The sequence below is a fragment of the Lepus europaeus genome, chromosome 23 (genome assembly GCF_033115175.1).
Source record: "Lepus europaeus isolate LE1 chromosome 23, mLepTim1.pri, whole genome shotgun sequence".
In the NCBI taxonomy this organism is placed as follows: Eukaryota; Metazoa; Chordata; class Mammalia; order Lagomorpha; family Leporidae; genus Lepus; species Lepus europaeus.
In genome coordinates, this window is record NC_084849.1 from 6,042,375 (window position 1) to 6,062,524 (window position 20,150).

At 49.6% G+C, this 20,150-nt stretch overlaps 1 protein-coding gene across 1 annotated transcript in view; it reads left to right on the forward strand.

Annotated features, from left to right (window-relative positions):
* VPS37B (VPS37B subunit of ESCRT-I) overlaps positions 1-20,150 on the forward strand; it is a 37,883-nt gene that overhangs the window by 8,139 nt on the left and 9,594 nt on the right. The gene's annotated exons all lie outside the window — the stretch shown is intronic.

A 20,150-nucleotide genomic window follows, 5' to 3' on the forward strand; every position in this document is an offset into this window, starting at 1 on the left:
CCATGTGGGAGACCTGGGTGGAGCTCCTGACCCAGGTGTTGCAGGCATTTGGGGAGCGAGCCAGTGAATAGAAGATCCCATTCTCATTCTGTGGCTCTGCCTTAAAGGGCGATGAAAATAGACACACTTGGATAAAAGCTTGGAAAAAAAACTAGTGGAGCTGATATTATCAAGAAATAAATTACAGAGAAAAAGTCAATATATGAAAGCTGGGACCTGGCGCTGTGGCGTAGTAGACTGAGCCTCTGCCTGCGGTGTCACCATCCCATATGGGCGCCAGTTTGTGTCCCGGCTGCTCCTCTTTGGATCTAGGCTCTCTGCTGTGGCCTAGGAAGGCAGTGGAAGATGGCCCAAGCCCCTGCATCTGTGTGGGAGACCCCGAAGAAGCTCCTGGTTTCAAATTAGCCCACCTCTGGCCCTTGCAGCCATTTGGGGAGTGAACCAGCAGGTGGAAGACCTTCTCTCCGTCTCTCCCTCTTTCTGTCTGTAACTCTGCCTCTCAAGTACATAAATAAATCTTTAAAAAATATACATACAAAAGCTGCACAAAAACTGGGACATCAAGCATTAAGCATAGTGATTAAACAGGATTTTTTTGTTTTTGAAGATTTTATGTATTTGAGAGGCATAGTTAAAACAGAGGAAGAGACAGAGAGAAAGGTCTTCCATCCACTGATTCACTCCCCAAATGGTCGCAACGGCCAGAGCTGGGCCGATCCGAAGCCAGGAGCCAGCAGCTTCTTCCGGGTCTCCCACATGGACACTGACCAGCGCCTGTATAGGATGCTGGCGCCACAGGTGGAGGCTTAGCCTACCGTGCCACAGTGCTGGCTCCTAAGACAGAATTTGACTGGCTAGGAAACCTGGAGGCAAATATTTAACCTTCTTAAATGTCAGTTTCTTTAAGTGCTAGTCTCAGTAATTTGAGTTATTCTGAAGATTAAATAAAATAATGTTTGTAAAGTGTTTCACACTGTGCCCGACAGTAATAAAACCCAGTAAATAAGTGGCAGGTGTTAATACAGTGGTCTGGCACCTTTTGACTTGGTGTGGTGTTTTCCTGAGCCTAATTTGAGGATGCTAATGGCAGTCAGATTTGAAAGGGCTCCCTGGTAAATTAATTTTGGAAAAAGAGGTTTGTGTTGTTTTTCTTTTTTTCTCTTGTATTTCTTTCTCACTGCAAGATTGTGTGTTGGAGCTGGAGGGGGTACGAACACAGCACCTCTCAAGCTCATCTGATTGCCAGACTGTTGGTCGAGAACCCCAAGGACTGGTACCCGGGGATTTACTTCGGCAGATGCTTGTTCAGGGGTCACGTTGATTCGTCTGCTGCCAAAGCCCAAGGACACTGGGCTATAGTCACTTAGGTCCTTAGTGACACATCTAGGAGTATTATCACCAGGGGAGAGCTCCCTCAGTTTCCTGTACTCTGTTCTAAGAAGGTAGGGAAGTAATATTTTATTTGTGATCCCAGTTGACCAGATCTTTCAAAATAATATTTTTACATGTTTATTGTAGAAAACTTGTAAAATACACAAAGGTATAAGAAATAAAACTATAATCACATAATACTACCACCCAGAGAGAAACGCTCAATAAAAACATTCTCTTTGTAGGTTTTCTTCCACTAGGATGATTCAGTACATAGAGTGGTATTGTTTTGCTTGTTTTTTTAACCTAAAGTTAGACTCTGGGCATATTCTCATTTGTTTTAATCACATTGTTCTTACAAGACATGATTTTTTAAAAATTTATTTATTTGAAAAAGTTAGAGATGAGGGAGAGACAGAGAGCTTCCATCTGCTGGTTCACTTCCAAGATGGCTGCAATGGCCAGGGCTGAGCCAGGCTGGAGCCGGGAGCTTTATATGGGCCTCTTATGTGGGTGGTAGAAACCCAGACACTTGGGCCATCTTCTGTTGCTTTCCCCAGGCCATTAGAAAGGAACTGGATGAGAAGTGGAGCAGCCGGGACACAAACCAGTGCCCACATGGGATGCCGGTATTGTAGGCAACAATGCTACCCACTATGCCACAATGCTGGCACCACAATATATGATTTTTAGCAGCTGCATAATATATCATATGTGGATATGTAGTCATTCATTTATTGGCCATTTAGTTACCCTTTTTGCTATCATAGGTTATAATGCAGGGGTTGGTGCTGTGGCATAGTAGGTTAAGCATCCACCTGTGGCACTGGCATCCCATGCAGGCATCAGCTCGAGTCCCGGCTGCACCACTCAGTCCAGCTCCCTGCTAATGGCCTGGGAAAGCAGTGGAAGATGGCCAAGTGCTTGGGCCCCTGCACCTATGTGGGAGACCCTGAAGAAGCTCCTGGCTTTGGATCGGCACAGCTCTGGCTGTCGCGGTCATTTGGGGAGTGAACCAGTGGATGCAAGAACTCTCTCTGTAACTCTGCCTCTCAAGTAAATAAGTAAATCTTAAAAAAATTATAATAATTATAATGCAGGTAACACCTTTGCGATCTGTTAAATCTGTCAGTGTGATCACTGCTTCACTTTATTTTTGAAGATGAGAAAGTCTTAGTGATCTAGGCAGTTCTTGTGGGTAGAATGTCTGATCCCACATTTCAGGTACAATTGTGTAGTTGTTTTTATTAGGAAAATTAAGTTGGGGGCCTGCATTGTGGTGCAGTGTGTTAATCTGCTGCCTGGGTCAGCTCAGAGTGCCTGTTCAAGTCCCACCTACTCTGCTTCTGATCCAGCTTCCTGCTAGTGTGCCAGGGAAGGCAGCAAATGAGGGCCTAAGTATTGGGGTCCCTGCCATCCGTGTGGGAGACCAGGATGAAGTTCCTGGCTCCTGGCTTCTGCCTGGCCCAGCCCTGGCCGGTGTGGTCATTTGGGGAGTGAACAGTGGATGGAAGATCTCTTTTTCTCCCTCGCCGATGCTCTTTCAAATAAATAAATAGATCTCAAAAAAGGAAAATTAAATAGCGTAATTTAGAGTAACTGATTCTCCTCTGACTAATCCCTTTCTCTACCCACAGACTGAAAAAAGAATTTTATTAGAATGGCATTTTCTCATTTATATGGAATAGAAAATGGGTAATTGCAGTCATGTGAGAGTAGTGTATTAAACTGAATTTTGAGACAGGTGTTTGATAGTTCATGTCATTATGGATTTTATTTTTAAAGATTTATTTATTTATTTGAAAGAATTACAGAGACGGAGAGACCCAGACAGATCTTCTATACATTGGTTATGCCCCAGATGGCCAAAATGGCCATGGCTAAGCCAGGCGGAAGCCCAGAGCTTTGTCCTGATCTTGGGTGGCAGGGGCCGAAACACCTGGGTCGTCATCTCCTTCTTTTCCCAGGCTGTTAGGCAAGGAGCTGGATCCGAAGTGGAGCAGCCAAGACATGAACTGGGGCCCACAAGGGATGCCAGTGTTGCAGGTGGCAGCTTTAGCCATTATGCCACAACACTGGCCCTGTCATTAGATATTTTAAATGTAAAAGCAAAATTGTAAAAAGATACATTCTTAGGCCAGCACACTGGCTCACTTGGCTAATCCTCCTCCTGTGGCGCTGGCACCCTGGATTCTAATCCCAGTTGGGGCGCCGGGTACTAGTCCTGGTTGCTCCTCTTCCAGTCCAGCTCTCTGCTGTGGCCTGAGAGGGCAGCAGAGGATGGCCCAAGTGCTTGGGTCCGTGCACCAGCATGGGAGACCGGGAGGAAGTACCCAGCTCCTGGCTTCGGATTGGCGTAGTGCTGGCTGTAGCGGCCATTAGGGGAGTGAACCAACAGAAGGAAGACCTTTCTCTCTCTCTCTCTCTCTCTCTCTCTCTCTCTCTCTCACTGTCTAACTCTGCCTGTCCAAAATAAATAAATAAATAAAAAATACATTCTTAATCTGTTCTGTCCCATTGTCCCAAATATATATGACATATGTAAAGACTTAAACCGAGCAATAATATACTGTTTATGGTAACTTTGAAATACATATGACATTGAAGTATTTGCAGAATTGAAAACTTTGGGGGCCAGCGCTGTGATGCAGTAGGTTAATCCTCTGCCTGCAGCGCCGGCATCCCATATGGGTGCTGGTTCTAGTCCCGGCTGCTCCTCTTCCAATCCAGCTCTCTGCTATGGCCTGGGAGAGCAGTAGAAGATGGCCCAAGTCCTTGGGCCCCTGCACCCATGTGGGAGACCAGGAAGAATCTCCTGGCTCCTGGCTTTAGGTCGGCGCAGCTCCGACAGTTGCGGCCATTTGGGGAATGAACTAGTGGATGGAAGACTTTTCTCTCTGTGTTGCCCTCTCACTGTCTGTAACTCTACCTCTCAAATAAATAAATAAAATCTTTAAAAAATAAAAGAATTGAAAACTTGGAGTTAAAGGGTTAATAAGCATAAATCCAGGATCTGCCTGAATAGGCAAATCCTTACTTCTACCTGTGTAAAGACTAGTCTGAAAGTCTCACACATGCATTTCTTTTTTTTTTTTTTAAATTTTTATTTTATTTTATTTTTTGACAGGCAGAGTGGATAGTGAGAGAGAGAGAGAAACAGAGAGAAAGGTCTTCCTTTGCCATTGGTTCACCCTCCAATGGCTGCTGCGGCCAGCACATCATGCTGATCTGAAGCCAGGAGCCAGGTGCTTCTCCTGGTCTTCCATGCGGGTGCAGGGCCCAAGCACTTGGGCCATCCTCCACTGCACTCCCGGGCCACAGCAGAGAGCTGGCCTGGAAGAGGGGCAACCGGGACAGAATCCAGCGCCTCGACCGGGACTAGAACCCGGTGTGCCAGCGCCGCAGGTGGAGGATTAGCCTATTGAGCCATGGCGCCAGCTGTCATACATGAATTTCTTGAAATTGTTGAAAGGAAATAGAATAGGGAAAAACTCTAAGGCCTTACTAAACAAATGAATGTTTTGACTATTAGTCCTGGCCAGAAACCACTAATAAGAAAATCAGAGTTTAGAAATTCTGTCTTCCATAGCTGCGTTTTTGGGGTGAAAGTAGGACATAAAGAAGAGGACCCTAATTTTAAAATTGCAGTAACGGGGCAGGCAGTTGCGTGCAGAGGGCTTGGCATGGGCTAAGCTGCCACATGACATGCGCATCCCAGAAGGAAGTGCCTTGTTCCAGTCCCAGCTTCCTGCTAGGGCACCCTGGGAGGCAGCAGGTGACGTCCCAAGTGCTGGGGTCTCTGCCGTCCCCAGAGGAGACCATATGGAGTTCTGAGCTGCTGCCTCCGCCCTGGTCCAGCCCCGCTGTTGCCACAGTTGGAAAATGCATCAGAGGCCGGAAGGTGTCTCCCCACCCCCTCTTGTAGAATAAAAATACTTTTTAAAAAATTATAGTAAAATAAGAAAAGTGTAAAAAATTACAGTAGAAACTGTTGATTCCACTGCGTCCACTTAGCTCTGTGTCCCACAGTTGTGTGCTCCATCCCTCCTGCCGGGACGGTGACTGAACACCCCTCTCTGCGTGGTCACGGTCACCGTCACGATGAGGCGTCCGCGTGTCTGCTCACATGGGAGCTGCAGCCTTACTCGGAGAATGCATTTGTCCCAGGACGGCCATTCTGGTTGTATTTGTTATGGTTAATGTGCAGTTTCTTTCTGTCCTGCTTTCATTTAAAGATTTATTTATGGGGCTGGCGCTGTGGTGCAGCAAGTTAAGCCACCGTTTGTAACGCCGGCATCCCATGTGGGCGCTGCTTCAAGTCCTGGCTGCCCCACTTCCGATCCAGCTGTCTGCTTAATGGCCTGGGAAAGCAGAGGATGGCCCATGTGCTTGGGTCCCGGCACCCATGTGGGCGACCAGGAAGGAAGAAGTTCCTGGCTATTGACTTTGGCCTGGCCCAGCCCTGGCCTTTGTGGCCATCCGGGGAGTGAACCAGCAGACAGAAAATCCCTTTCCGTCTCTCTGTAGTTTTGGCTTTCAAAAATAAGTCAGAGTTAGAGAAGCCAGTAGCTTCTTCCAGGTCTCCAGTGTGAGCGGCAGGGGCCCAAACACTTGGGCCATCTGCTGCTTTTTCCAGGGCACGAACCTGTGCTCGAATGATACTGGTGTGGTAGATGACAGCCTCACCCACTCTACCACAATGCCAGCCCCTAATGTGCAGTTGCAAGAAATATTCTGGCACTGACAAGCCATGAGTGAAATGAGAAAGAGTTGTTTCTTTGAAAACTGCAAGCTGAGTGCTTTGGAAAGAGTTAATATAAAGTGATTCCCTGGAGGGAAAAAAGTGCTGGTGAATTTGGTGTGGACCAGAGTGGGAGAAACTGAAGAATTCCTGAAGGTTCTGTGCTCATGGTGCTTGTCCAGTGTCTGAGTTCTCTCTGTGAAGGGACGTGGTTTATGTGGAAAAAGAACTTTGGGAACTTGAGCTAGTAGACACAGTCAGTGTCTCTCTCTCTGTCTCTCTCTCTCTCTCTCAAGATTTATTCATTTGAAAGGCAGAATTACAGAGAGGTGGTGGGGGGCCTTCCATCCTCTGGTTCACTCCCCAAATGGCCACAATGGCCAGAGCTGGGCTGATCCAAATCCAGGAGCCAGGAGCTTCTTCCAGATCTCCCGCTTGGATGCAGGAGCCCAAGGACTTGGGCCATCTGCTGCTGCTTTCCCAGGCCATAGCAGAGAGCTGGATTGGAAGTGGAGCAGCTGGGACTTGAACTGACGCCCGTATGGGATGCTGGCACTGCAGGTGGCTGCTTTACCCACTACAGCGCAGTGCCGGTCCCCCCCCCCCCCCATTGACATTTCTTGAAGACTTTGCCGGGTTCATTTTCTCATGATCACAAAAAGTGAGGCACACGGGCAAGGAAGAGTGAGCCAAGAGAAGGAAGTTTATTGAAAGAAGCAGAGAAAGCTCCTGGCAGCCAGGAGAGGCCCTGGAAGGGTTGCAGGCCAGGACTGCCTGGCTCGAGATTCTGATGTTTTTCTAAAGGAAGAGGTTTGCCTGATGGGTCAGAGTGTATGCTAATGAGTTGTTGTACCTGATCGATGTGGAGACGCATCGTGGTGTCCTGTTGTACACAGACGTTCGCGGAGTGTGCAGCTAGGTCGGAGGTGGGCAAGACAGCGGCCGCGACAGCTCGAGATGACGCTGTGCACGTTGCTCCCTTCTCCCTCTTCAGGGCTCCTGGTTCCTTTCCATGGGCTCTGGAGTCCCTGGGAAGCCTGCTCAGGCAGCCAGCACGTGGCAGGTTCTGACTCTGGGTTGGGCATCCGCATGGTTACCTGTCCGTCTGCTGAGACTGTGTGACCTGGGGCCACATGACAAACCCTTGCTCTCCGCAGACTAGAGGAGAGGTGGTGACCTGTGTGCCTCTCACTCCTCCCCTCCTCCACCTGACGCCCAGGTAACAGAGGCTGGTGGTTCTGGTCAAGCAGCATGTGGTTCACACCGGCTACTGTATTATCTGTCACACCAGGATCCAAATAGTAAGTCCAGGATTAGGAAGAGCTGTGTCTCCTCTGAATATGAGGACGTAAGTCTTTCAGTGTGTGTGCCTAGTGTGTGTGCCTGTGAGACGTAGGAGACACACTGTGTCCCCGCGACCACTGTGCTTACTCCCAGGACTGGTCTGTTTAGTCCCGAGCCTGGCTCTCTGTGTTTCTGTGGTCACTTGTGCTGAAAGGACACGACCTGGTGATTTTTAGAGGCAGCCCAGCTCCACGTAGAAGGGGTGTGTGACCCTGGGTCCCGCGGCCGCTGCTTTCGGAGGGAAACTTTCACCTCAGCCGGAAGGACTTGGGCGTCTTCAGCCACAGGCCGCTGTCGTCATTCCTCTGGTAGTGGACAGCAGTGCGCTGTGTGCTGCCTGGGTTGTTTGGTGGGACACTGGGCGAGCGGCTGGTGCGTGTCCTTCCTAAGTGGGTTGTAGCCCTGGAGACGAGTCCACCGAGCCCCTGGGATTGTTGTGTTTTGGGATAGTTTGATAATTTGTGCAATTCTTTAACTATATTTTTGGATTTTTAATTTTGTCAACCTGTTAAGCTGTCCAGTATACAACTGTTCATTTTTTCAGTAAAATGGGAGTTAGAATTGAATTGGGCTTTGTTAGGTTGTGGTTACAACATACCCCTGGGGTACGGTGTGCTTGGACCACACACTTAACCCTAAAGCCTGAGTTCAGTGGCAGGTTGTGGTGAAATTAATTCATCATTAACAAAATCTTTTTATTGAATGGAAGGGGAACTTGGGCTTTCTAGTAACCTTTAATATAAAGCCCAAACTCCAATTGCGCATGATTTTGGTAAAATTCAACTTTAACTAATGAGGTAAATCAGATAGTGTGATTAGAAGGAGACACAGTTAAGCAGCTTTTGTTACCTGATCTGTGAGCCTGATATATTTAAGGTATTAATGTACTCTCTATTTTTTTCTTTGAATAGTATGGAAACTAAGATTTCTTATATTCAACTTTTTAGTATAGATAACTTTGAATTTAATTTTATGTGGCGAGGAAAAGATCAGAATCCAAAATGAATTTCCCTCCAAAAGGAACCACTATTAAGAAAGACCAGGCCAGGTCCGGGCAGCAAGTGTCCAAGTGGAGCCTGCTACAATGTGTTGTGTCGGAGAGCAACCCGAAGAGTGGCCCAGAAGGGTCTCCCGCTGGCCAGTGTGGGCACTTCGCTGGTCAGAAAGGCCCGGAGCAGTCACCGAGGGAAGAGCATCAACAGTGAACTCTACTACTTACTAACACTCCGCGAAGCCTTGTATCATTCTTGGAGGTTTAAAAGCAAAGACAAAAAAAATGAAAGGAATCCAGCACTTATCTTACTTTGGGTTTATACATTTCAGATACTTTGTTAGAAGAGTTGAAGCCAACATTGTGGCAGATGATGGTAAGGAGTTGCTGACTGCAGTAAGTGCGATGATAGCTTTGGAGTAGGGTTGGAAAGTTCTTGCCCGTTAGAGGTAGATACCAATTTTTAAAGATGGACGCTTGGGACCGGTGTTGTGGCCTATGGGGTGCGCTTCCTGTGACACCAGCATCCCATATGGGCCCTAGTTCATGTCCCAGCTCCCCACTTCCGATCCAGCTCCCTGTTTTTCACTCTCCAGCCCTGGCTGTTGCAGCCCTCTAGGGGAGTAAACCAGAGGATGGAAGAACTCTGTCTCTGTCTCTTCTCTCTGTAGCTTTGACTTTCAAATAAATAAATCTTTTTTTTTTTTTTTTAAATGGATGCTTGAGATTTGCTTTTTAAAAAATCAGATTCTCGATCAAATAAAAGTGGCACATATTGCTAATTACTGGACCCAGGAGACGTTTATGCCTGGTTTATTATGCTATCTCTGTAGTGTATTGAAAATCTCAAAAAATTAAGAGATATAAATAGCAGTGAAATTTAGATGGTTACTGGAAGTTGGAAATAGATGATGGTAAATTAGTAAATTAACTCTCCATTTGAATCTGTGGGGTAATTGTGGAATTATGGAGACAGACTACCCAGCACTTAGTAGCATAGCTCTGCTACCGGCAGCTGAGACTTTGGCAAATCACTGAACCTCCCAGGAGGATCAGATGGGGACAGTGGTGTGAGGAGAAGGTGGCCCAGTGCCCGGCATGCAGTAAGTGCTCAATAAATGTTGGCAGGGCAGGTATTGTGCAGTGGGGTAAGCAGCTGCTTGGACCACCCACATCCCATATAGAAGTGTCAAGTTCTGAACAAGCTAACACGGACCCTGGGAGGCAGCAGGTGATGGCTCAGGCGCCTGGGTTCCTGCCATCCCTGGGGCACCCGAGTTGAATTGCACCCTCCTCAGAAACCGGCATAAAGAGATGCTTCCTATGTATTTTTTTAAATTATATTTATTTGAAAGGCAGAAAAAGAGAGATGCCCTTCTGCTGGTTTACTCCTCAGATGCCCACAGAGCTAGAGTTGTTGGGTCAGGCCAAAGCCTGGAATTCAATTCAGGTTTTCCAAATGGACGCCAGGGACCCAAGTACTTGAGCCCTCACTGCTCCCAGGGTGTGCGTTAGCAGGAAGCTGGAATTGTAAGTGGAGCTGGGATTCAAATCCGGAAATACTGACATGGGATGTGGACATGCCAGCCAATGCTCTACCAAATGTCCACACTCATATGTATTTCTGATTTTTAAAATTTTAATTTAATTTATTTATTTGAAAGAGTTACGCAGAGAGAGAGAAAGAGGTCTTCCATCCACTGATTCACTTCACAGTTGGCCGCAACGGCTGGAGCTGTGCCGATCCGAAGCCAGGAGCTTCTTCTGGGTCTCCCACACGGATGCAGGGGCCCAAGGACCTGGGCCATCTTCTGCTTTCCCAGGCCACAGCAGAGAGCTGGATGGGAAGTGGAGTAGCTCAGTCTCAAACCAGCGCTCATACGGGATGCCGGCGCTTTAGGCCAGGGCATTAACCTGCTGCACCACAGCGCCGGCCCCTGTATTTCTGATTTTTAAAGTGATCTGTTTACTTTTTAAAGATTTATTTATTTGAAAGAGAGAGGGAGTGACACAGAGAGAGATCTTCATCCGCTGGTTCACTCCCCAGATGGCTGCAACGGCCAGGGCTGGGCCAGGCTGCAGCCACCAGCCTTGAACTCCATCTGGGTCCCCTGCATGGTTGTTGGGGGCCCAAGCACTTGAGCCATTTTCTGCTGCTTTTCCAGGCACTTTTGTGGGGAGCTGGATTAGAAACAGAGCAGCTGGGAGTCACTCCAGTTAACACGCTGCACTGCAGGTACAGCCCTTGTGTTTCCTGAGGCTGTGCGAGCGTGGTCCAGTCTGAGATGCGGTCAGGTAGGGAGGCCTGTGAGTGCCTTTAAATACACATGTGTGATTGCAGCGCCGCCGGGCTCTGTTAGAGTGACATCTCTCTCACATACTAACACGCTTTCGAAGTGGCAAGGGCTGAATTCCAAGTAAGGAGAAGAGGCTCGCACAAACCAGCTGTGTCTGATGTTTTACTGTGGTCATGGGGAGCTTCACTCTGGAGCAGTCGTTGTAATCTTAATGTTTCCCTTACTGCTACGCCATTGTCATGGCTGTGGTAAGCCAAGAGTACCCGTAGTTTTCCCGTCGACATGTGGTTGTTTGTAATAATAAGCATTAATCTGTGTTGTTATTATCTAAAAATTTATTATAAACGTTTAGAGAGGCTGTGATCGCTAGAAAAGCTTATCAAGATTTTAACAGCCTCAGTCATTGAGATGATTTAGTTTAAATGTTTGTTTATTTTCATCTACTTGAAAGGCAGAGAGAGAGAGATCTTCCATCTGCTGGTTCTCTCTCAATATGTCTGCAGTAGGGGCCGGCGCAATGGTGTAGCGGGTAAAGCCTCTGCTAGCAGTGCCAGCATCACATAGGGGTCTCGGCTGCTCCACTTCTGATCCAGCTCTCTGCTATGGCCTGGGAAAGCAGTGGAAGATGGCCCAAGTCCTTGGGCCCCTGCACTCACATGGGAGACCTGGAAGAAGCCCCTGGCTTCAGATCAGCGCAGCTCCAGCCATTGTGGCCATTTGGGAAGTAAACCAGCTATTGGAAAGATGTCTCTGTCTCTGTCTCTCTCTCTATCCCTCCCCACCCCCCCACCCTTCTGCCTCTGCCTCTCTGTAACTCTGTTTTTTAAATATGTAAATAAATCTTTTTTTTAAAATGTCTACAATAGCCAAGGCTGGACCAGGCTGAAGCCAGGAGCCTGAAACTCCATCTGGATCTCCCATGTTGGGGTAGCAGGGACCCAAGTACTTGAACTGCTGCTTCCAGGGTGTGTCAGCAGGAAGCTGGATCGGGAGTGGAGCAGCTGGGACTCCAGGTCATACTCTGACATGGGGTGCAGGTGTCTCAAGCAGGGGATTAACCTGCCGTGCCACAACATGCACCTCCATTAGGATTTCTTTTTTTAAAAGATTTATTTATTTGGGGCCGGCACTGTGGTGCAGCAGGTTAACGCCCTGGCCTGAAGCGCTGGCCTCCCATATGGCTGCCAGTTCGAGACCCAGCTGCTTTACCTCCCATCCAGCTCTCTGCTATGGCCTGGGAATGCAGTGGAGGATGGCCCAAGTCCTTGGGCCCCTGTACCCACGTGGAAGGCCCGGAGGAAGCTCCTGGCTCCTGGCTTTGGATCAGCCCAGCTCTGGCCGTTGCAGCCAATTGGGGAGTGAATCATTGGATGGAAGACCTCTCTCTCTCTCTCTCTCTCTCTCTCTCTGCCTTTCCTCCCTCTGCTGTGTAACTCTGACTTTCAAATAAATAAATAAATCTTTAAAAAAAAAAAAGATTTATTTATTTGAAAGGTAGATTTACAGAGAGGCAGGGGGGCAGAGAGAGGTCTTCCATCTGCTGGTTCACTCCCCAAATGACCGCAATGGCTGGAGCTGCACCAGTCCAAAGCCAGGAGCCAGGAATTTCTTCTGGGTCTCCCATGCAGGTGCAGAGGCCCAAGCACTTGGGCCATCTTCCACTGCTTTCCCAGGCCACAGCAGAGAGCTGGATTGGAAGTGGAACAGCTGGGTCTTAAACTGGCGCCCATATAGGGTGCTGGCACCGCAGGCAGCAGCTTTACTCGCTGTGCCACAGTGCCACCCTCTATCCCCGCATCCGGATTTTTAGGCATGAAATTGAACAAAGTTTAGCTCTGTGCTCTTGTTGGCCTGGGCACAGAACGAGTAAGGCGATTCTACCTCTGGGGGCCTACTGTCTTCATCAGAAGATACCCTTGAGCTCAAATATCTTTTTATGAGAAGAATTTCCATTTGTGTCAGGCTTCTGGCAAGACACAGGCACATTTAGCTTTGGGAACTTGAGTTCAGTGAACAGATTCTTTTTCTTTCTTTCTTTTTCTTTCTTTCTTTTTTTTTTTTTTTTTTGAGATGTATTTCATTTATTTGAAAGGTAGAGTGACAGGAGAGTCTTCTGTCCACTGATTCACTCCCTAAATGGTCACAACTTGAGCGGGGCCAGGTTGAAGGCAGGAGCCCAGAACTCCATCTGGGTCTCCCACATGGGTTGCAGGGACCCAAGTACTTGAAAGATCACTTGCTGCCCTTGAGGGTGTGCGTTGTCCGGAAGCTGGATTGGAAGCCCGGGCGGGATTCAACCCCAGGCACTCCGATTTGGGGTACAGGTGTCCCAGGCGATGGAGTAACTCCCTGTGTCGTCGTCCTCCTGACCCAGCTGGAACCAGAGGGCGAGGGCGTGTTGGAGGGGTCAGGTCAGCCAGGCGGCCCCTGGGCTGGATCTCAAGGGCACGTGGAGGAGACTGCACGTGGTAGCTTCCCCTGGCTGCTCTAACAAATTCCACAGACTGAGCGGCTTAAAACAGAAGTCCATCCCGTCGGAAATCTGAGGGCCGGAGTCTGAAACCAAGGCTCCTGCGTTCCCCCAGAGGCTGTGGGAGAGAAGCTGTCCCTCGCCTTCCCAGAGTCCGGGGCTGCTTCCTTGGCTCGTGGCTCTGCCTGTGTGACTCCTGCAGGCTGAGCTTGCCAAATCGGAACACGCAAGGCGGTGCTCAGAAAGTGTGAGATTCTGGAAGTTCTGGACTAGAGATGCGCAGCCTGTAAAGTCTGTGCCGGTGTTCAGAATCTGAAACTCTGCTGGTCCCAAGGATGAATCTCGATAGCAGAGGGCCTCAGAGCCCCCGGACTGCGGATCTGGCTGGGCTGGGGCTGGGGGAAGCGCAGAAGAGGTTCAGAGCCATTGGCTGGGCCCCTGCATTAGGGAGTTGGAGGTGAAATTGGACAAGAGGGCAGCCCTGGCTGAGCAGCCAGTGGGAGTCAAGTCAGCTGTTGGGGAAGAGCATTTGATTTACCAGGTTTGGATCTTCTGCTTGTTTAAGAAAATGTTTGCTCATTGAATAAAATGTGATTGATTACTTTGTGGAAGTACTTCTAAAAAAGATTTATTATTTTAAAGATTTACTTATTTGATTGGAACGTCAGAGTTACCCACAGAGAGAAGGAGAGGCACAGAGAGAGAGAGAGATATTCCATCCACTGGTTCACTCCCCTATTGGCCACAACGGCCAGAGCTGCACCCATCCGAAGCCAGGAGCTTTCTCTGGGTCTTCCCACGCGGGTGCAGGGGCCCAAGAACTTGGACCATCTTCTACTGCTTTCCCAGGACATAGCAGAGAGCTGGATTCGAAGTAGAGCGGCTGGGACTCGAACCAATGCCTATATGGGATGCTGTAGGCAGTGGCTTTATCCGCCACGCCACAGTGCCAGCCCCTTATTTATTTACTTTTGAAAGTCAGTTACAGAGAGATCTTCCATCCCCAGATTGCTGCAATGAAGCCAGGAGCTTTTCCAGCTCTCCCACGTGGTTGGTAGGGGCCCAGAAACCTGACCCGTGTTCCACTGCTTTTCCCAGGCCGTCATCAGGGAGCCGGATGGGAAGTGGAGCAGCCAGGAGGTGCACCTGCACTCACATGGGATGCCAGAGTCACAGGTGGTGGCTTTGCCGACGGTGCCACCACGCTAGCTTGTGGAGACAGCTCTGAGAATGGCCCTAGGTGAAAAAGGCATAGCTCTGTTTTTATTTATTTTTTAAAAAATTATTTATTTATTTCAGAGGTAGAGTGGCAGTGAGAGGGAGAGACAGAGAGAAAGGTCTTCCATCCGCTGGTTCACTCCTCAGATGGCTACAATGGCCGGAGCTGTGCCGATCTGAAGCCAGGAACTAGGAGCTTCTTCCAAGTCTCCCAGGCGGGTGCAAGATCCCAAGTACTTGAACACCTTACTGCTTTCTCAGCCCATAGCAGAGAGCTGGATTGGAAGAGGAGCAGCCGGGACTAGAACTGGCGCCCACATGGGATGCTGGTGCTCAGGTGGAGGATTAGCCTGCTGCGCCACGGCGCCGGCCTCTGTCTTTATTTTAAGTAACTCAGCCTCATTTCCAAGTGCTTACGGGGTTTGAGCATTTTGTCTAGTCTATTAAGAATTTCCATTTGTTTAAATTTGCTAACAAAATTTGGTGATGTGATTAGGATTAGATTATAGTACGAAGGTCGAGTCAGATCACCAGGAGTATTTGTCATGGAGAAGATGTATCTTGGGAACATGGACAGATGCATCTGCCTTGGTGTTCCGGGAGGCACAGTTGCAATTCCAGATGAGGGAGCCAGACTGTGGCCAAGTTGTCACAGAACTGCACGTTGTAGAAGTCTGATGTGGAGGCATCCACTGGAAACCCACACCCTCGACCCAGGGCCAGCAGGACTGCCTCCTGTGTCCTGCCCTGACTGCCTCTGGGTTGTGTGTTACGTGTGCAGAGGGCAGTTTATGTCCATTTCTCCCTTCCTTCCTTTCTTAGGCCACTTTTACCGCGCTCACCCAGCTGGAATGAAGAAATAGTGACATGGACGTTTGAAACAGAATGTGCGTTCTCAGAGAACCACATTTCTGCCTGGACAAGCACGTGTGCTACCTTGTTTTATTTTTTAATTTATTTTCATTTTATTTGAAAGGCAGAGAGGGGGGAGAGAGATCTTCCATCTGCAAAGCCAGCAGTCCGGAAGTCCATCCATATGGGTAGTGGGAATTTAATTTGTTGACCCCATCACTGCTGCCTCCTGGGGTCTGCATTAACAAAATGCCCAGCCCGGCTGTTGTAGGCATTTGGGGGATGCACCAGTGGATGGGAGTTCCCTCTCTGTCTCCCTCCCTCCCTCCCTATCAAATAAATAACATTTTAAAAAAGCCAGTCGGGGGCAGGCGTGTGACGCGCTGGGTTAAGCTGCTACTAGGATGTCCACATATCAGAATGTCTGTTTGAGTCCCAGCTATTTCACTTTTATATTTTAAAGATTTATTTATTTGAAATACAGAGTTAGAGGGAGAGACAGAGATCTCCGTCTGCTGGTTCACTCCTGAAGTGGCCGTGACGGCCAGGGCTGGGCCAGGCTGAAGCCAGGAGCTTCATCTGGGTGTTGCATGTGGCAGCAGGGAACAAGCGCTTGGGCCATCTTCTGCTACTTTCCCAGGCACATTAGCAGGGAGCTGGGTTGGAAGTGGAGCAGCCGGGACTGGAATCAGCACCCGTATGGAATGCTGGCGTCATAGATGGTGGCTTAACCTGCTGTACCACAATGCTGGCCCTTGGGCTATTTCACCTTTGATGGAATTCCCTGCCAATGCTCCTGGGAAGCAGTGGGAATGGCTCACGTGTTTGAGTCCCTGCCACCAGCATGGGCGACCAAGGTGGAGTTCTTGGCTCCTGGCTTTGGCCTGGCCATTTGGGGAGCGAACGAATGGATAGAAGATCTCTCTCTGTGTTACTCTGCTAGATTTGTGTGTGTGTGTGTGTTCCTGGAACATCTGTCCTTCTGCTTATACTACTATATAACGTAGTTTTTAAATTTAAAAATGACTTTTTCTGAAAATCCTATGGGCTGCGAATGAAGGCAACACTGTGATAAGGGCCAGCGTCCTGGTGTGGTTAAGGCACATCTGTCCCAGCTGCTCCACTTCTGATCCAGCTCCCTGCTGGTGCACTTGGGAAAGCAGAAGATGGCCCAAGTGCTGGGGCCCCTGCTGCCCATATAGGAGACCTTCTTGGCGCTCCTGGCCTTCAACCTGGCCTCCAGTCCTGGCTGTTGTGACCATGGCCATTTGGGGAATGAACCAACAGATGGAGGATCTCTCTCCCCGCCCCCTTCTCTGAAACACTTTCATATAAATAAATCTTAAAAAAAACCTAGGGCCAGCACTGTGGTGTAGCAAGTAAAGCCACCACCTGCAGTGCCGGCATTCCATATGGGCACTGGTTCAAGTCCTGGCTGCTCCTCTTCCAATCCAGCTCTCTGCTATGTCCTGGGAAAGCAGTAGAAGATGGCCTGAGTGCTCGGGCCCGTGCATCCGCATAGGAGACCCGGAGGAAGCTCCTGGCTCCTTTCTCCTGGCTTCAGATCAGCCCAGCTTCTGCTATTGCGGCCATTTGGGGAGTGAACCAGTGGATGAAAGACCTCTCTTCTCTCTCTCTCTCCCTCTCTTCTGTCTTCTGCCTCTACCTCTCTGTAACTCTGCCTTTCAAATAAATAAATCATAAAAAAAAAAAAAAAAACGCTATGATAGCTGAAAGCAGAGAGGAACATGTGAAAATCACACCATTCAGAAAATTGCTGCTGGGGCCGATGCTGTGGTGTAGTGGGTAAAGCCGCCGTCAGCAGGGCCAGCATCCCATATGGGTGCGGGTTTGAGTCCTGGCTGCTCCACTTCTGATCCAGATCTCTGCTGTGGCCTGAGAAAGCAGTGGAAGATGGCCTAAGTTCTTGGGCCCCTGCACCCACGTGGGAGACCCAGAAGAAGCTCCTGGCTTCGGATTGGCACAGCTCTTGCCGTTGCAGCCATCTGAGGAGTGAACCAGTAGAGGGAAGATCTCTCTCTCTCTCTGCAACTCTGCCTTTCAAATAAATAAATTTTAAAAAATCTATTGCACAAATGGCAATTGTAATTCATTATAATTTATTATACATTCCAAAATTGCTAAGAGAATAAACTCCAAATGTCTTACAACAAAAGACATGATGCGAGATGACAAATATGTTTAAAAAAAAGAGAAGTTGCTGTTAGCTTTAGGTCCTAACACCAACAGATGGGCAGAAGCAACTTGAGAGAAAACCAGAAATGGAAGTGAAACGGAGTACGTCTATACACGTGCGTCTGCACCAGGAGGAAGTGCCTTCCTGAAATGGTTTCGCCGTGGCGTTAGAGAAAGAACTGTGAGAAATACCGGGCGGTTGGCCACCCTGTTTTCCACGGGAGATTGCTGTCTGAGCCTTCTACGAAAATGAGGACATCAGCAATGTACAGTTTGTTGTTTTCACGCTGATGGGCCCTGAAGCAGCGCCTGGCGCGCTCTCAGCACGCTCAGATTTGTCCAGATCGGATCGCTGGCGTCAAGGCTGGCACTGGCCCAGGCCGGGTAGTGTGTCATCGGAGTGGCCGCCCCTGGGCCTTGCCCCGTGGTGTTCTCTTCCCAGGGAGCCTTTGCCAGTGAGCCAGGCTGCAGTTTCCTCCCCGTCGTTCTCAGCCTGAACGTGAAGGGGCCGGAGAGGGCGGAGTCTGTCTCACGCGGGTCCAGGATGAGCAGGGAAGAGCGGTCTCCCCAGAGGCCCAAGGGGCGTGCCCCCCACGTGGGTCCCTGCTGTCGCCCACTTGCAGGTTGTGCTCTGGGTGGGAACTAGTTGAGCCAGTTTAACGGTCGTTGGGTTTTTATTTGGCCCCTTTGCTGGTGGTGACCGTGTGATCCGGTATAGACGAGCGGCCTCCTCACACGTGGGCCGGGTGGCCTTGACTTGCACCGTGGAGTTGGTGCTTTCAGAGCAGCGATGTGTTGGAGTCTCCTGGGAGCCTTGAGAAGGGGGTGTGGGCCTCGCCTAGAGGGTCCAGCCTGGTAGCTGGTCAGCGTGGTGTCAGGACGCTGGACGTCCCTTGCCCACTTCAGAAGGTGATCGTAGGGGCGGGCACATCAGGTGACGCTGAAGATGCCGCTTGGGGTGCCTGCAGCCCAGGTCAGAGTGCCAGGGTTCGTGTCCTGATACCACTCCTCGCTCCAGCTCTGGCTTGCACCCTGCGAGGCAGCGAGTGATGGCTTAAGGCGTCGGTCCCTGCTGTCCACGCGGAAGACCTGTGTTGAGTTCGTGCTGCTGTTGCGGACATTTGGGGAATGAACCAGCAGATAGATTGCTGCCTCCCTCTCTCTGCCTTTCAGATAAAATAAGTTTAAAAAAATTAAGGTGGTGACTAATAGACAAAGTTGAGAACCATTGCTGTAAAATCGTATTTATGATCATGCTGGAATTTAAACATTCAACTCTGCCTTTCCCTGGGTCACCTCAGAGAGACCTGGTCAGCGAGCTGAGGCCTGTGTTCTAATCTGGCTGTGAGCTGTGAGCCAGAAGGAAGGCGAGGTCTCTGCAGATGGTGGCTTATCCGTGTTTCTGAGACCGTGTGGAGCCCCTTGCAGTTGTCAGGAATGGTTCAGAGCGAGCCTGTGCCCCGCTGCTGGTGCGGTCCTGAACACTGGAGCAGGATTTGACGTGCTGACTGCCGCCTCCTGCTGCGGCCTCCCGGCACGCTCACCTGTTCTCCATTTGTAATTTTGTTGTTTCAGATCCTTGTACTGAGGGGCTGGTGGGGTAGTGGTCCTTTGGGGTTGTCTTGTTTCTTCATTGTAACAGATCCCTGGAGCTGTATCCAGTGACTGGGGTCAGCAGTTAGCTCCTAGCTCGCCTTGATGGCTCAGTGTTATTCCGTGGTATGGATGGAATGTTTAACCAGTCACCTGTTGGCTCATAATCTGGGTTGCTTCAAGATTTTGGCTGTTAGAAGTAGTGCTGCTACAAATACAAGCAGGTTTTTGTGTGAACATAAATTCATTTCTCTGGGATCAGTGCCGGGGACAACAGTTTCTGGGTCATATGGTTACTGTGTGGTTCGTTGTATAAGAAAGTGCCAAGTCTTTCCAGAGTGGCTGGACAATGGTGTATTTTTGTTCTTTTAATTGGCCTGACAATTGGAGGAAAGGCCCCTCCGCCTGCCCTCCTGCCCTCGGCGTGTAAGGCCCAGGAGATGGGGCGGAGCCTCACCTGCCTGCCTGGCCTCTCCAGACCCAGGGCTGTGCTTGCTCGCTCTGAGCAGCAGGAAGGGACCTGGTTTTGGGGACACTCCCAGCTGCTGTTCTGTAGTGCTGAACTAGGTGTTTGTTTTTCCACTGTTACCAAAACCATCTTTCTGCGTCTTGGAGCTGCAGCTCGGGTGTCTGTGGGGTAGAGAGCCCTGGGGGGCAGTCAGAGGTCTCCTGGTGGAGGCCCTGAGCCAGGGCTTCTCCTCTGTTCTCTGCGGTGTGCTGGGACGTGCGGAGTGGCACAGGGGTGTGATGGGGCAGGCGGCCAGCAGCAGGCGAGGAACTCATACCCGGACTCGGAAGGAAGGAAGGAAGGAGCAGCGAAGACAGACTCGTGCGTGCTAGGAAATGAGAGGACTGGGGCGGGGGAGGGGGGGGACGAGCCCCTCACGGGAAACGCAGACAGACCCTGAGCGAGGGTGCCTGTGCTGTGGGACTTGGCCGGGCGGGGCCGGGGTCACGGTCACGGGGCAGTGAGAAGAGTTCGTGTTTTGTAACTTCCTCTAACTATGAGGGGTTTTCAAAAAGTTCTTGAAAAATACCAGTTATAGACAAACTATGCATAGATTTAAAAGATTTCTT